Source organism: Leptonychotes weddellii, chromosome 1 (genome assembly GCF_054177405.1).
Source record: "Leptonychotes weddellii isolate Sample4059 chromosome 1, ASM5417740v2, whole genome shotgun sequence".
Classification (NCBI taxonomy): domain Eukaryota; kingdom Metazoa; phylum Chordata; class Mammalia; order Carnivora; family Phocidae; genus Leptonychotes; species Leptonychotes weddellii.
In genome coordinates, this window is record NC_138369.1 from 32,655,939 (window position 1) to 32,668,467 (window position 12,529).

The 12,529-nt window shown below is 41.9% G+C and overlaps 1 protein-coding gene across 1 annotated transcript in view; it reads right to left on the reverse strand.

The window, feature by feature from the left end:
- The window catches only part of EIF4E3 (eukaryotic translation initiation factor 4E family member 3), a 485,705-nt gene continuing 473,176 nt past the window's right edge, over positions 1–12,529 (reverse strand). The window contains exon 11 of the transcript XR_014145501.1: positions 1–118. The gene's annotated coding sequence lies outside the window, so the exon portion shown is untranslated. The remainder of the gene's footprint in view (positions 119–12,529) is intronic.

A 12,529-nucleotide genomic window follows, 5' to 3' on the forward strand; every position in this document is an offset into this window, starting at 1 on the left:
CGCCCCTCGCGAAGACTGGCACACTGGAGCAAATGGTTGCTGCCGCTCGACCCGTTCTGGATGGCTGAACCGTTACTTTTTGTCTCAGTCCCAGATTCTTGCATCATGACTCAAAAACCTGAGAGAGGGATTTTCAGGAGGGAGCGGGGGAGAGAGAGAAAAAAGCAGCTGTTAAAACAGTTGTTGGACAGAAGGAGCCAGGGCCCTGCCGTCCGTGTTGCCAAACTGTAAGCAGTTGTCCTTTTCTCTCACGATCGCTTTTGGCCCTGGGTCGTGGGCTAGTCCCCTAGTGTCGGAGGACAGAGGGACCGGTCCAGCCTCAAGGTTTAGCAGTGGTCCTTTCAATAGGCTGTTTCCCCTTGGGAGGAAAAAAACAACAAACTTTCGGGGGAACTCAGGATTTATGGTTAAATTTCTGTGGATTGTGTCTGGATGTTTTGCTCAAAAACCAGTAAGTCGCTGTGTGTGGCATATTAGGTGTAACATTAAATTTTAGTGTGTGCAGGCTCTGCGTGGGGGTGGTACACTCCTAGAGGGAAAGTCTCCAACTCCACTCTATCAAGACATGACACACACCACCAGGAGGGGCCCCTGAGGTCAAAAAGTGAAGAGCATTTAAAGATTCATACTCCCCAGAATCATTCAGGTACTGAAAAGTCTTCAAAATTGGCCATTCCAATAAGATCGGCCACATTTAGAGAGGAAAAAAAATCCCCACTTTTCAGGAGCTGAGAAAATTCAGATTCTGATCTTCGTCCTAGGGTTAAAACTTCCCTAGGAAATCCTCTTCAGGGGATTTTCTCATGCTGGATTACTAACCTCTAGTTTGGTTTAAGGCCTGAAAGGTCTGGGACACCTTATATTTATTTTGAAGAAAAATCAGGCCTTAGGCAGACCAAAGAAAAGGTCTGAATGTGAAAATATGAAATGTCTAATAAAAAAAAATATGTGTGTGTATGTGTATACAGTAGGTATATAATATGTATGTCTGTATGTATAGTGCAAGATGAGCAGCTGAAGGATATCACCTACATACGTGTAAATATATTTCACATTCTGCCCAGCTACTCTCTAGGTACAAAACCATTACCCTACGGAGCCAATTCAGCTCTCAGTAAAGGTGTCTGATTATGACAAAAGATAGATAATATTTACTAATACCAAATGTTACCATGTATTGATTACCAGTGCTGTGCTGAGCCCACCTGCAGGTGATTTATGTATATCCACCAGTTTAGCTGTGAATGCCACTGGTATCTCCAGTATGCAGATGGGAAAACTAGGGCTCCATGAGGACCATTTTAAGTTGCCCAGCATAAATCACTAGTAATGGTGCAATCAGGATTTGAACAAGTTCAGTCGGATGTCAAAGTTCTTAACCATGTATTTTCTTCCAGTTGAGGTGCAGTAAGGAGCAAACAATGAAATGGCAGGGTCATACTCCAAATTCACAGACGAGGACTTTGAACAGGAAAAACAATAGTCACTAAAGGACTTGACAGTTCCAATATCAAAGCTGAGAAATGTCTGAATGTTAAAACTTTAATGTGAGGGGCACCTGGGTGGCTCAGTCGCTTGAGCGCCTGCCTTTGGCTCAGGTTATGATCTCAGGGTCCTGGGATCGAGCCCCACGTCAGACTCCCTGCTCGGCAGGGAGCCTGCTTCTCCCTCTCCCTCTGCAGCACCCCCCGCCTTGTGTTCTCTCTCTCTCTCTCTCTGTCAAATAAATAAATAAAATCTTAAAAAAAAAAAAAACTTTAACGTGAAACACTGATCTCGGATAAAAGGGCTGAAAACTTATAACAAGTATTTTTGCATCGTGTAAAGATAGGCACAGCGTGCACTACAGATTTCTCCCCCACTCATGAAATATGTGACAACAGGGAAACTGAAACCCTTGGGACCTCCTCTTTAGAGGAGGCCGTCCTCCTGCCAGAAGTTGGTTTAAATCCCTTTTCTACCAACTTCCACAAAAGCCTAATGGAAAATTAAAAGCAGAAAAATTCACATCTTTCTTCATTTCCTTTCAGTGCGCTGTATGATCCAACTTGAGTACAAACTTTATAAACCCAGAAGACTTATTTTTTAAAGTTAATCCAATTCTGAAGGGGATTAAGAATGGCATTTTTTGTTGACAGGTGGGAAACAAATTCAGAAGCAACAGCTGATTCACTCTCTTCTCTTGAGATCGGACTTTCCAGTAGTTAGAGTCCTTTAAAAACCGCCTTTATATCCTTACTGTCCGCAGAGCATAAAACCCATCAAAAATACAACTAAAACTTTCTCTAAGATAGAAGAACCAGGCAATACAAGTACCTTGTTTCAATTTTGTGAAATTGAGGGTTCCCCCCCCAATGTTTCAGTTTCTGTTTCATAAACCTGCCCATTTGTATAGAAATGAAGGAAAAGATGGTGTTTAGGTATTTGAGGGAGAGAATGGTTGTCCTAGAGTAGTTAACAAGGAAACTCATTGAATTCTTAGGGTATGTCACAAGCATACCTAAAGAAAAAACAAAAACATTTTCTTTTTAACTTTCTGGAAAACCTACCCACATCAGTGAATGGACCCGCAAAAGACAAAAACATGGCTTACACATGAAATCCATACCTGCCCTCAGAAGGGGGCATAGTTAGCCAGATACCGTGTCCTCAGAGCTATAGGGAAGAAGGCTGCTTTTCACACCCCGTGACCACTGGGACGCCTGACCTCAGAACAGGTGTCTAAGAGATGCCCCGCTTCTGTTTCCTGGGTTTGACACCGTGGTGGTGGGTGGAGTAAGGACAATCTCCAATCCACAATTTGATGAGAAGGTTTTGCTCTACGCAGTTCCAAGAAGGCTGCCAAGTCCTCCAGGAGAAGTTTTGCAGGCATCTCGCCAAGCAGCTTGGCTTGCGAATCGGGTCTGTGAGAGTGCAGGCATTGGGACCGAAATTGCATAAAGGATTATTTTGGTCTGAGGATGTCCTTAATTAGTCAAGTGCTAACAGTAGTATGTAGGTTGCAAGATTTAAAATTTCCCATAATCTCCCACACCAATCAGGAGAAAACAGCTTTTTGAAAAGCACATGTGAAAAATTAGGAGTGTCGATGTCTAAGAACATTTCTAACAATATCTGGGCTGGCAATATTTCTTTCTATGGAATGTTCCAAGCCATTTAATAAGCCTTTATGTCTGTACAACACTTCACAAACTACAAGACTCTCTGAGGTACTTTTTAAACTCATAACAAGTCCATCAGGGAGAAGAGGCAGGTGAAATCTATCCCCATTTTACAGATAAGAAAACCAAAACTCAGCAGGTGAAGGAATAGATACAGCCATAATCACTTCCTGTTTCAGACATGAACTTGCCCATTCAATGAATGGCAGGAAAGTTCCCATTTGCAAAGTCCTGGGCAAGGGGGTGCATGAGTAAATGAATGAAAAGAAAACTAAGCAATTCCAGGGAAGACAGTACCAAGGTGGCAGGTGGACAAATAAAAGCAGCTAAAATACAAAGATGGAAGTGTCAGCATTCTTTAGCAAACACCTCTATTTGTCTTTTTCTATTGAGTTTTACAATTTGGGAATCATCTCAAAGCAGGTCAGTGTATACAAGAGGCATGTGCATTTTCTGACACCGAACACTGTAACTTCTTTTCTTAGAGGGAGCTTGTCATAGTCACTCAGTTTGTATAAGCTCCGCTTCCCTCTGGGACTCCTTATAACCAATGAACGGCTCTGCTCCATGGCAAATCGAGAGCAAGAAACGATACGCAATCACCCCGAGTGCGCGAATATGGAGGCATGGCACCAGGTGGACATGACCACCCCTCCCCACTAACAAGCCCTCTGGAAACAAAGACAAATCTTCCTCTGGCTTCCTGCATGGCTTCTCCGAATGAGCTGGGCCTGTTTAAGTCACATATGATCCATTCAACACAACCCTGCAAAGGCTGAGGCTGTGATCGCATGGATGTCAGAAAGCTGAAGGAAGCCAAAATGGCCCACTTCTCGTCTTGCTTGGAAACATGACAGAGCTACTGATTTCAAAAGATCGATTTTTGTGCTGAAGGAACTTGTAGAAAAGGATAACAACTGAGTTTAGCATGCTTATTTATTATCGTTGCCAACAGAGCGTACTCTGGAAGTATTCTGGAAAATTCATAATGTCCAGGCCAATGTATTTATAGTAAATTAAAGCAATGCTTTATTATTATGATTATTTCCTTGGTTACAGTGTTGATGCTGAAAATTTAAGGAAAATAAAGCCCTTGTTATCATGCTTGTGAAAGATTTTAAGCTAACAAAAAGTTCAGTCTTGATTCCAGGGCAGTTAATTAAGGTTGACCAAGTCAGGCAGAAGTAAATTAACTTGGCTGATCAATTATTTATATGAAGCAGAATAAATGCCCTTAAAGAACTTGGTCTGTTCATGAAAGGATGTGTAAATTAAACTAAACATAGTTTTGTAAAATATATTTCTACTTCTATGGGGAGAAGAGAAGAGAAGTTAATGGCGAAATCACTTGTAGGAAAATGATGACGGTGATGATACGGTCCTCCCCCATCCCAAAGCAAAGATCCTCTTTCTCATTGTTCATCCAGTGCCAGGAAAGAAGGAAAATGGAAGGCATTCTGAAGAGATAACAGAAGCTCTTGGGGTGTTAAAAAAAGGGGGGGGAGGGGGCGAGGTGGGGGGAAGAAAAGAAGAAAGGAAGGAGGTAGGGAAGGGAGGGACAGAGAAGGGGAAGGAGTAAGGTTGGGAGGGAAGGACAGAGCATCGAGGAGGGAAGGAGGAAGACAGCAACTCTAAGAATGGAGAGACCCTGTGAATTTCCATATTTTGGAATTACTGAACAAGAGGCGCACTTCATCATCCGTTAGACTCCGTGCAGAGTTTGTAGACAGGATAAGAATAAAGGTGGGAGTCAGGCTAGCTCTAGTTCTAAAGAAGGGCTCATCGCATCATGATAATTCAAAGTCCACATTGATCAAGTTCATGCGATTCAGGAAAGAAGAAAAGCTTGTGTGTATTAAGACATAAAGCATACATTTACTTCTGGGTTTCATCAGATAAATGAACGGTTTCCCTTTAAACGTGCAGAAGGTCTACCTGACAACATAATACACATAAAGGAGTTCTAAGGAGCAAAGTGCAGCTAAGGGGATTCTTCCCTGCCGGCAGGCAACCAGCAGGGTGGCACAGGACACTAACCCAGCGCCTTACTCTCCATCTTCTTGCAGGAGTTCCTCCCATTCACAACAGGGACTCAGGAACAGAAAGCATCCCTGAAGAAAGTCTGGCTTTGACAATGGAGACTTCGCGTTTCCTAGCACGTCGCACGTGCTTTTGCAAGTGTTCACCCTTCACCTGGCAAGATGGACTAGAGTAGGGGGCAGAGACAAGAAGGAGGGCTGGTGGAGGGATTACAAGTGAAACTGAGGGGTTAAGGAAGCAGGTGAAGAAAGGGCAGCATGGAAGGGCCCCAGGTGGCCCCAAGATGCAGAATCATTGCCACTAAGTGGGGATTTCATAGCATACTCTCAGTGAATAAAAAAGGGAGGAGGAAGAATTCAACAAGAAAAACAAAGTAACACCAGTTGATTATTTTCACATCTGAGATCACTCCCACAAGTTGTGAATGAACCCTTCAAACACCACTGTCTGCCTATCCACTGCTCGCAATGGCAGGGGTCCCATTCCATGGAACAACCATTCAAGGGCCAAGTTTAGGAAGAGAAGTCGGTGTGCTGACTGTGTTATGAAGGCACCATCTTCCAATACCAAATTTTCATAATTATAACAGAAAGGCGTAAATTTTCTAATGCGTGGCAGTTCAAAAAGTAATCAAGGGAATGAGCCGGAGGGCTATTTTAATGTATGCAAAGCTAGTGACCCACAGTAAATGGAAGGTAAGCTACAATGAATGCAAAGTAATGCACACATACTGAAGTCCTGGTCTGATGAGGGACGGCTAAAATTAACACCCAATTAATTTCCGAATTGACAAACAAATGAAACCCATAAATCTACTTTCTCATTAATTTTCTTGTGGTATAATTTAAAGCAGTAACATGAGGGCAAAAACTGAGCATTATCCATCATAAATATCAAAAAGATAGCACTGTAACACCATAAATTATGCATATTACCTGTTGTTAAAAATGATTCATGTATTATCAACTTTATCGTGCACTGTAGATATCTAGCTCTATCTTTAAAAATCTGGAATTTTATTTAGCACTTAGGAAAAAAAAGTTCAGGAGCAAGGAAATAGTCAAAAATATGTTTTTAAAGGCTACTTAAATAGCCATATGGGAGAGAAGGGCAAAACTGCAATCTTCCCAAATCTTAGGTCAGTAGAGGTTGAGGATATCGTGGAAGTGTCGGGCTGGGCCTCTCAACAGAGAAAGAACCAGCTCTAGGAGCACTCCTGATGGAAAGCCTTGTTACATGTGTCCTCAGGGAGCTACTCCTGCAGGAAATGCAGGGCTTGGGGCTGGAAAGGAATGGGTACAGGCGAGGATATCCTGGATGCACCTCAGACAGCTAGAGGGGGAGAACCTACAGCTACGGTGCTCAGTGAAGCAAAGAATTCTCAGTCGGCAAGAAGTCTGTGAGGATAATTAGGTTCGTTGTTAATAATGTAATACGGTAGCTCTCTTACCTTTATAGTTCAAAGGAGGAGAAAAAAGAACTAGGAACTAGTTTGTATTTATCAATCAACCTAGAAGTACTCTCTATCAAGTAAAGGGATAAAGAGGCATTCAGAGTAAAATGATCTCCTTCCTGGCCGGCCTTCCAACTCCATTTCTTTAGTGACAAAAAAAACAAAAACAAAAACAAAACCCTTTATTTTGAACTTTACTTTCAGGCACACCTTGCACATACAGTAGCTCCCCTTATTCATGGGGGAATATGTTCTGAGACCCCCCAGCTGATGCCTGAATTTGCAGGTAGTACTGAACCCTACATACACTATGTTCTCTTCTTTTTTTACATATGTTTTTAAATTTTTTTTCAAGATATTTATTTATTTGAGAGAGAAAGACAGAGTAGGGGAGGGAATGAGCAGGGAGAGCGGCAGAGGGAGAGGGAGAAGCAGGCTTCCCGCCGAGCAGGGAGCCCAATGCGGGGCTCGATCCCAGGACCCTGGGATAATGACCTGAGCCGAAGGCAGACACTTAACCGACTGAATCTCCCAGGCGCCGAACTATGTTCTTTTCTATACATACATACATACCTATGGTAAAATTTAACTCCTAAATTAGGCACAGCAAGAGATTAACAATAATGATAAACTAGAATAATTACTATAATCTAGTGTAATACAAGTATGTGAATGTGATCTCTCTCCCTCTCTCACAATATCTTATTATACCATACTCACCCTTCTTCTTGTGATGACTTGAGAGGATAAAATGTCTACGTAATGAGCTTAAGTGACGTGAATTACACAGGCGTTGTGACACAGCCTCCCGACAATACCTTGGAAGGAGGATCATCTGCTTCCCAACCCTGGAAGACCACGGGTAACTGATCCACAAAGCAAAACCGTGGCTATGGGGGACTACTGTAGTAGGAACTCAATATATAATTGCTGAATTTTTAGCTAAATGATTAAATGATAGGAAAGTCCAAGTCCAACCTCTCAATCAAATGAGATCAAGGGCTTGTGCTGGCCACCACCTTGATGTTCCTACTTTTTTTTTTTTTTTAAGATTTTATTTATTTATTTGAGAGAGAGAATGAGAGAGAGAGAGAGAGAGAGAGAGAGCAAATGAGAGGGGGGAGGGTCAGAGGGAGAAGCCGACTCCCTGCCGAGCAGGGAGCCCGATGCGGGACTCGATCCTGGGACTCCAGGATCATGACCTGAGCGGAAGGAAGTCACCCAACCAACTGAGCCACCCAGGCGCCCGATGTTCCTACTTTTAAAATACTCTATGTCTTGTACTTCCTTTGGAAGGACTAATCATTTTGGATTTCTGAAACTGAAAAACTAACCTAAGCCATTAATTCATTTTAAGTCATAACAGAAGTAGGACTGTCCCAATCATTGAAAATTTAGAGATAATCAATCAGTGAAAAACTCTACCCAAATCCATGGTCAACAGTTAACATTCAGTTCAGCTGGAATGGAAAAAGGTAGAGAGCAGGATGTTTAACTTTCCCTGTAATGCATGACTCACAACAGAGAGGAATAGGGTGGTAATAAAATAATGTTCCTAATAAAAACATGATTTCCCTTCTCTACCAGGCTTTCATCGTAAAGACAAGAGATTTTACATTTCCAAAGAGAAAGAATTCCCGAATTCCAACCCCGAGGCAGCAAGGTTGTTCAGAGGAAATGTGCGTGTCTCACGCTAACAGCCTGTCTTCATCAAACTTCCACGGTCTTCGTAAGTCATCAGTAAGGGCAGATAAAAACACCCACCCCCTTAAAAGTTACAAATGACTATATTTTCAGAATTTCGGCTACTGTTGTTGGTCTTGTTTTCCTTCCTTCCCAGTGGACAGGAGTTTAAGCGCTGGAATCATAGCAACTGTGTGCAAACTCTGGAAGTTAGAAGGAAGCTGCTCTAGGAAACAGAAGTACAAAGGAGAACGCATACCCACTCCCTGGCATATTAATCCAGACGAGCTCAAATAATTAAACAGAGACCAAAAAGGAGCTTTGCCAATCCTGTGCTAGGCTGTTTGCTTTGCTACAAGGAAGCCTCTGCAGCTTAGGGTATGACAGGGCCAGGTGTTCTAGGGAGCTTAATTAAAATGCATTTTACAGAACACAACAGAGTTGAAGTTTGAGAATTAACAAGGCCTGCCAAACTTGAATCATTTGAACATTCAAACGGCTGAATTGTCACAAATAGCCTGGTGGAATAAAGCGACCAACAAGCAGGTCAGAATTTTTTTTTCCATTTCCACATATTATATAGTTTCATATACATGGGGCCAGGTTCCTAATATCAATTAGTGGCTGGCGTGCACGGTGACACACTTCACGCACCTCCTGCTTTTGCCTCCAGCCCCTCACCGCTCTAGTGGCCAAAGCGAACAATATGTTCAGAGCATCATGGCAGCTCAGTGAATGCAGGCCATCAGAAGTCAGTGCAGGCATGTCTCCATTGTGTGAAACGCACAATTATTTAATTTTATCCTTCAAAAACTTCGGTATGCATATATGTATCCACCCCCCCCACCCCCCCCCACCCCCCCGGCAAAGTTGCTCTCACAGATAGATTAACCGGCTTTCTCTCGATATAAAAGACCACAATTTGTTGAAGGTCATGACCCCGGCTTCCACCCCCACCCCGGCTTCCACCCTCACCCCAGTCTGTATTTTATCCTTGTAATTTACAGCAAATGCTAGCAGGCCCTGCCTAGTATTGAAACACAACACAAATTCAGAAACAGCAACAAACAATAATTAAAAAAAAAACAACAAAAAACAAAGATGATGTAAGCTGTTTTCTCTGCTGTTTGCAAAACATGACAAAGGACAGGCTGATGTTTGGTCTTATCTAATGTGACTCCCAGTGACCAAGGGACAGGAGTCACACACATCAAGCTGAACAAAGAGACACAATGTCTCCTTAACTAGAAAGGATACAATGCATAAAACTCATTTTAAAACGAGACAGGTGACCATAACAGGTAAGAATTAAAATACTAGCTTGTAAAAACGTATCACGTATATTAACTGTATGGTTTCTTCCCAGTTAGGATGTCTCCGTTCATTCACAGAGAATTTATTCACAATACATTAAACTCAAAGTTAATCTTCCCTTTTCAAACTTGAGCGAGTACACCCATCACACAGGATCATATGGAGCCCACACAACAACACACAATGCACACACACAATAATATAAAATCCAAGGATTGTACCTTTTGAAGGTGACTGCCTTGTTCATAGCACTAGACTTTTTCTCCTACACCTTCTAAGTCCTTGTTTGCTCCACAAAGAGTTTTCTAGCCATCTGATGTTCTATTACTAAGCTAGTGGCCTTTCAGGAGAGCTCTCTCCCTTCTGAAAAAAGCAAACAACTGCATAGATATCATTACACTAAGGAAATCTCTTAGAAAAACCAAACAACTTGCTAATCTCTCCAGCCCCTTCATCCAAGCAAAAGATAAGAAAAGCAAACCTAAGTCTGTTTCAACCACATTCCAGGGACAAGTTCCCCTTTTTCTTTCTTTATCAAAATTCTAGTATTTAAGTTTTTGTTTTTTTTTTTTAATGTGTGTGTGTTTTTTAAACAGACCTTGCAGGATAAACTGCTGCTCGCACCCCGCAAACAAAGCAATATTTGTTTAATAACGATTGCTGCCATGGGTACAGTAAACAAGGGGCCCAGCATTTGTGTTTATGAACAAACACATCATCTTACAAGAGCAATTTAACATTAACCAGGTGGAATAATCAACAGATTTCATAGGTGACACCAGGGGCAGGACTAGTGTAAACAGGGCTAGGGAGGAGAAAGGGGCCACTCTTCGGGAATCAAGGTCGAGGTAAATGCATTACAGAGTAAACAGCTGCAAAGAAGGCAAGATAAACAAACAGTCATTCTTCTGACATTTAGAGAGGCAGAAAGGTTGTATGTTACACAGATCAGCTGCTGACCACCATGAAATCAAACCAGTTGGAGACCAGGCCTGCTTGTTTGCACAATGCCATGTTTGCTTATAAACAACAATTTGCTGTTACCAACCTCGCATTAGTCATCATCATATAAGCCAGAGCGAATCAAGTGAAATCCGGTTAACTCTTTACTGGCAATGTTACTCGGAAAAAAAAAAAAATGATGGCCCCCTTTAAGAAAAAAGAGGTCACCCCCAGATGAAGCAAACAGAGCTCAGCCAACGCCTTTTTACTTCCTGCCTTGTAGATAAAAATAAAGCATCCACATGGTTTAAACTACTAACGATTGAATTTGGTCACAGCTTTAAAAGACTGGAATGTTTTCATGCTTGAGTAACTATACATTCATTTCCTGGGCTCTTCTTCTTTTATCAATGAAACGTATGGGTCAAACATCAATTCGGATCTTGAATGTTTTATCTAGAAGGAGGGCCCTAATGTTCCTTCTTGCCCAGTTTCTTGTTCCAAGATACCTTTAAGTACCCGGGGTCCACACACAAATAGATGTGTTTCTCAAGGATGCTGCAAAAATCAAACTATATCTGGGTATGATTTTGCCCTTAAAAAAACAAGACATAAATAAATTAATCAGCTGATGCTACATAGAACCACTCAGGAGTTCAGTGTGTCAGCTTATCAAAGAAATCGGAGGTCTTCGAAGAGTGAATAAGTTCAATGTCTCCACTAACAGAAGTGTTATAAAGAAATGTTTCATCTTCAAAAATTCGCTTCATGTGTGTTAAACAGCTTGCTGTATATTATAAGAAAGCTCTCATGTTTTATCAGAGATACTGTATTTAGGTGTACGATTGGCAATTAAAGCATTATTTTTAATCTATCAACAGATTAACATTACTACACTATTTAATTGTGATACGTGTGAATGACATCTCTCCATTACTTAATATTTAATAAGCAAAACAGGGAAAACCAGTTTGGTAATTTATATCTTACATTTATTATCAGTTAATTAATTTTTAAAAATTCTGTATTATGTTAGTCCAAAGTACAGTAAAACACTGCTGGATATCCAAAGCAAAATTTGAAAATGAGAAAATGAAATTAAAAAAAAAAAAACACAACTAAAGATATATCTCAGAGGATTGTGGCAATGACATTAGTAACCTTCGGATTACTGGAATTTCCATCTCTAACAAATGTAACAAAATTTTAGTGGTCCCTTCACGCACCCCTGATGCCCACCCCGGTTCCGCTATGAACTTCTTAACCTTCTCTAGTTGCTCTTGTTCCTGTCTCCTCCTTCTATAATCTAATCTTTGTTCTGCAACCCCAACATCACAACATCACAAGAGCATTTTCTTTTGTGTTTTCATTTTGTTGTGCTGTGGTTTGTTTCCCAAGTCCCTCTCTGTGGACAGTCTCCTTTCCCCAAACCAACGCGGCCCCTAAAACCTCAACAAAGACTGGAGAAGAAATGCCCAGTGAGCGCCCCGTGCCCTAGCAAGAGAGACTTTCTCAGGCTCATGGACCTGCTACCACTGTAGGGACACGAGGAAGGGACCGTGGGACATCTACCTTTTCTGCCCTAGGAAGCCCTCAAGGTCTCGAGCTGTTCCACTACCCGAGAGAAGGAAACCCAGCCTTGTTCCACTCTGAATGATGCTGCAGATCGGGCTGCAGGGGCAGCTAACATTGAGACTTCCTCAAACGCTCTGGGAACCGAACGTTCTCAAATTCCACGCGTATGCATGCGGCTGATGAACAGGAGACAAAGAAAAGTGAAGTGTCTCATCTGATGCTCCAGTGGAACTCCAGAAAGAAAGAAATGAAGAAGTAAAAGCAGAATCTGTGACCCGCTGTTCTTACTCCCCATCTTCCTTACCCACTATCCGCCCTTCCAGTCTTTTCCGGGAGTTCTCCTGACTTTCATTTTTCTTTT